Source organism: Acanthisitta chloris, unplaced genomic scaffold (genome assembly GCF_000695815.1).
Source record: "Acanthisitta chloris isolate BGI_N310 unplaced genomic scaffold, ASM69581v1 scaffold45277, whole genome shotgun sequence".
NCBI classification, from domain to species: Eukaryota; Metazoa; Chordata; class Aves; order Passeriformes; family Acanthisittidae; genus Acanthisitta; species Acanthisitta chloris.
The window spans coordinates 47,362-51,818 of NW_008684064.1; the positions used below are offsets into that span (position 1 = coordinate 47,362).

At 39.1% G+C, this 4,457-nt stretch overlaps 1 protein-coding gene across 1 annotated transcript in view; it reads right to left on the reverse strand.

The window, feature by feature from the left end:
* Positions 1–1,657, reverse strand: part of PSMD14 (proteasome (prosome, macropain) 26S subunit, non-ATPase, 14) — a 46,126-nt gene extending 44,469 nt beyond the window's left edge. Inside the window, exon 1 of the mRNA XM_009079151.1 lies at positions 1,609–1,657. The gene's annotated coding sequence lies outside the window, so the exon portion shown is untranslated. The remainder of the gene's footprint in view (positions 1–1,608) is intronic.
* Positions 1,658–4,457: the final 2,800 nt, after the last annotated feature.

Below are 4,457 nucleotides of genomic sequence, written 5' to 3' on the forward strand. Positions count from 1 at the left end.
CATATAACCCAGTGGCACATACCACATCTTGCTCAAGAATCCATAACACTGAAAGTAGCTTCCAAGTTTCTCAAAGCAAGAGTATTTTAATAATCCATTTACACAACTTAAAGCTCATCTATAATTTTAAATGGTGTTTGAAACTGAAATCATGGTATTTGTTACTATTTTAGAAGATCTTGCTATAGCTAAGATGATCTAAGCACTGAGGTTGGCACATACCACATCTTGCTCAAGAATCCATAACACTGAAAGTAGCTTCCAAGTTTCTCAAAGCAAGAGTATTTTAATAATCCATTTACACAACTTAAAGCTCATCTATAATTTTAAATGGTGTTTGAAACTGAAATCATGGTATTTGTTACTATTTTAGAAGATCTTGCTATAGCTAAGATGATCTAAGCACTGAGGTTAAGAGGAGTCTGCAGGTACAGCTTTCTCATTTATTTCTGCACAAGCAGTTGGTGTAACTGGGAGTCACAGAGACCTTTAGGTTTGCTGGAATTCAGGTTGAGAAATGCTGTTGCATGTTCAATTTAGGAGTTAAAATTCACGTTATCCTCCTCCCAGAGAACACTGCCCACTAATTGCATCCACTCAATCATTTGTAGTGCAGTGTTTTAAAACAGATCTGTGAAATGATCTGTGGCCATGATTTGATAGACATTTTTTCAATGTCAATGTTAACATAAGGAGCAGTGGGGAAGCTGCTGCTGCTTACCAACTTGATGCTGCTTTCTCAGTACTGCCAGGACAGCCATTTGTGCAGCCTTGCAGTAAACTGATAGGCTAACAAAAACGTTGGTTTTAACCCTGTTCACTTCTCTGAAAGGATTCACACTGCATCCCAGAAACAGTTGTCTTGGCATAACAGAAAAAGAGGTCTTGGAAGAGCTGATTGCTTCTAACACTAATCCAGACTACAGAAGACATGTATGTCAAATCATTCTTTAAGATAAAGTTGCCCAAAGAATGTCTGTGGGTTTGGGGGTTGGTTTTTGTTTGTATTTTGGTTTGATTTTCTAGCAACTGAGGTAATTTAACAGAGACCCTTCTGGACCTTCTCTCAAAATAGTACAAGAGCAAAGGAAGATGTGTTCATCTTCCGGCAAAGTTAAAGGAGAAAGAACAAGTCAGAATTTTCCAGTGCTGACAGGTTGGGGTGGAATTCCACTAACAAGTCAAAAGAGAAGTTACTATATTTCTGCCAGGTTTGCAAAAGGAAGTGATCCAAGAGAGATCAGATGAGACAAGATCAGCAGCACAGGCTACAACAGAACTGCAACCAGTTCTACAACTTGGCTTCAGAGTTATAACCCAATTCAGTTTTAGACAGCTGACCACCCAGGGGTCTTGTATTTCCTCCCCCACTTCCCACAAGCATATTAAAGAAAAAGATCTCTGTGAGCTTGGGAGGCACATAACATGGTAACCTATAGTTCAGAGTTTCTCCCCTCTCTGCTACAAAGTGCAGAAAGCTAGTTTTGACTACAGAACTTACCTGCTGGTTTTTTCCCTGTATTTGTACACACACACACACACACACATATTTACATATACATATATATAAGACAGAAAAGTAAACAAACAATTCCTAGTAAATTTCACCTCCTTTCCTTCCAAACTCAGCAAAAGGTATTTTGATAATGCTTCCTTCTGTCTGCAAGGAAGAGTTAACAGCCTCTACTTAGAGCAAAGCTTTAGGAAAGTGAATATACATATCAAACAGTTCCGAATCAGCAAAATGCAGAAGGACAGTTATAATCATAATAAAAATGCATTTTGGTGCACTTCAGGATTTGGATGACATGCACTCATCATTGAGATCAAATGTGGTCACTACGGCCTAAATAAGATTTAAAAAACTACAGGAAAAGAGTTCAGTAGCTTCTCTGCTTACGTATGTGTGTGATCGAAACACCTCAGCTAAAAAATCCTGGTCATAGGATGGTATTTTAAAAGTCCAAACTTCCATTATTGCAATTTTCCTTTAACTGTCCTGGCCTCAAAGGGAAAAAGCCTGTGAGTATTAATAATGCAATGAAAGTATATCCAAAGCACCTCAAAACCGATCTCAAAACAAATTTTAAACCCCATATCTAATATTCGCTCATAATACTACTGCTAGGTAACTAATAATTTGAGAGAGTCGCCCATTTGGAGTGCTCTGGTTCACCATTCAGTTGTTCATTGGTACTCTGAAGTCACTTAAATGCTGACTTTTAATAATGAAAACATTTTTTTCTTAGGTAAGAGATGAAATTATATAAAAGGATGATGCACAAAAGTATATACACATATAAGGTATAAACCAATAGCTAATGTGTTTATACTTGGCATGTTTCAGCATGTGTTTTGAAAGCAACTTGAAACACAACCTTAAATTACTCTATCTCTTTGCATGAGATACATGAGTTTCACACTACAGTGCACTATTTTTATCTGGCATTAACACTCTCTGATGTGATCCCTCAACAAAAGAGGGTTCTCCTGGGTTGGCAACTTTTTATTTAAAAAAAAAATAAAAATCAACATTAGCTTCAAGATACATAGAAGAGAAGACACTGACTACTAAAGTGCTATTAGTGGAGAGAAAATCAGGCTAAACTCAAGTGACAGCAATTTACTTTAGAATTTGTACACTGAGTGACTCCATGCAAATCATTTCATCTTTGGTAACTCAGTTTCTCCACCTGAGAGTATATAATAAGCTTTGTACAAGCACTTTCTGTTGAGAAGTTACATGTAGCAGATGATGCACAGCAACTAAAAAAAGTGGTTTAAGGTTTTGCTGCACCTCTAAGAATGTCAACATCACTGGGGATGATAAACACCTACAAAGGTAAATGAGTTGAGAAACTGCATCTCGCAGAAAAACATAATTTCACCAAGAAGAAAAATTTGATGCAGGTAAAGCCATCAAACCAGAACAGAGACTTCATATGTGACAAGGAGAGAGTTTCTTCCTCTATGATTTGTTTGAAAGGAGAAGAAAAAATTGATGTTATCCTCAATTCTCAGTAATTCTCTGTTCATCAAAGCTAAAGATTAACCATGTCATGAGTGAATGCAGCCTCAGCAGTGCAAGTCCATCGTTACATGATCACTTGCTTCCATAACATGCTCAGTTCTGTAAATCCAGATCCTGTTCTGGATCATATGGACTTAATCAAAGCAGACCTGAGCAGGACTAGGAGATCTGCAGGTTAGCTCCTCTGCTTTCTGATTTCCAAAAGTAAAGCAAACTAATTCTACTACATTTACTACTGAGCTGGAGTCACTGAAACAACCCTGACTCAAACAGACTACTCCAAAGCTACTAAGTACATTCATACCAAACTTACAGGTAAGGAAAGATCCAGCAACAAGTTGCACCACTACCACAGAAACCAAAAACATTCATTTTAATTTTATGCTATATATAATTGAGCTTCTCTGAAATTTGCAGAGAAGAAGTAGGCACACAACTACTGTGGAACTGTCCCCTGTCACCAACTCCAGCAAGTACTCATCATACCAGTTTTCTGCTACACAAGGTATCCTCAGTACCTGCCCTTCCCCATCGTCCTATATGCTATGAGAAGTTGTAGCAACTCTTAGTACATACTCCATGCTGCCTCAGGAGTGAATCACTTGGAAGAAAGTTTACATAATAATGTATTATATTATCTGATGTCCATTTTGAAGTATTCTCTAACTTTGCATTTTCTAGACTGTAGATATCAAATGAATATCACTGACATGCCATGTTATAACAAGGGATGGAACATAAATCTGCTATTAAGCTACAGGCAAGACCCAGTTGCTCAAAGTCACACTAGGTGATTCAGAAGCAATTCCTGAATTTCCTCACAAACACAGGTATTTTCCCTGTCTCAGTAACACTGCACAGGCAAGTCACAAACAATGAATGCTCTGCTCAACAGAATCTTCTTCCAAGTATGCTCCCTAGACCTGAGGCACACAGCAGCCCTTGGACTCAGGGGGGGTGTATGTGTGTGAAAGATTTAAGATACAAACTTGTCAGACTTTTCAGCTTGTTTCTGCTATATGCAGCTTTCAAATACACTCATGTAAAACTTCTCTTTCACAAGCAAGTCTCAATTCTTGTTGTTTTTCCCACATTATACCGAAAACAAGCACAACTTTGAAAGAAGACACCAGCACACACCCAGATTTGTCAACTGTTTAGAAGTATCCAACTACACTAGAAAAATTTGTTCTAAAAACAACACTTAAGTCAGGCGCACACCGGAAACAGTGCCATTCAACTCCGATTATCTCTCCTTCACTACTTCATTGTGCGTTCTTCTCTCGCTCGTATCCCAGCCAGGGCTTTGCCCTCGCTCCCCTCCCCGTCCCTAACTGCAGCTGTGTCCCGCTGGGGACTGTGGCACTGCCTCCGTCCGGGAGGATCCCGCGCCGAGGCAGAGTAACCCCGCGCCGGGCGGCGGCGG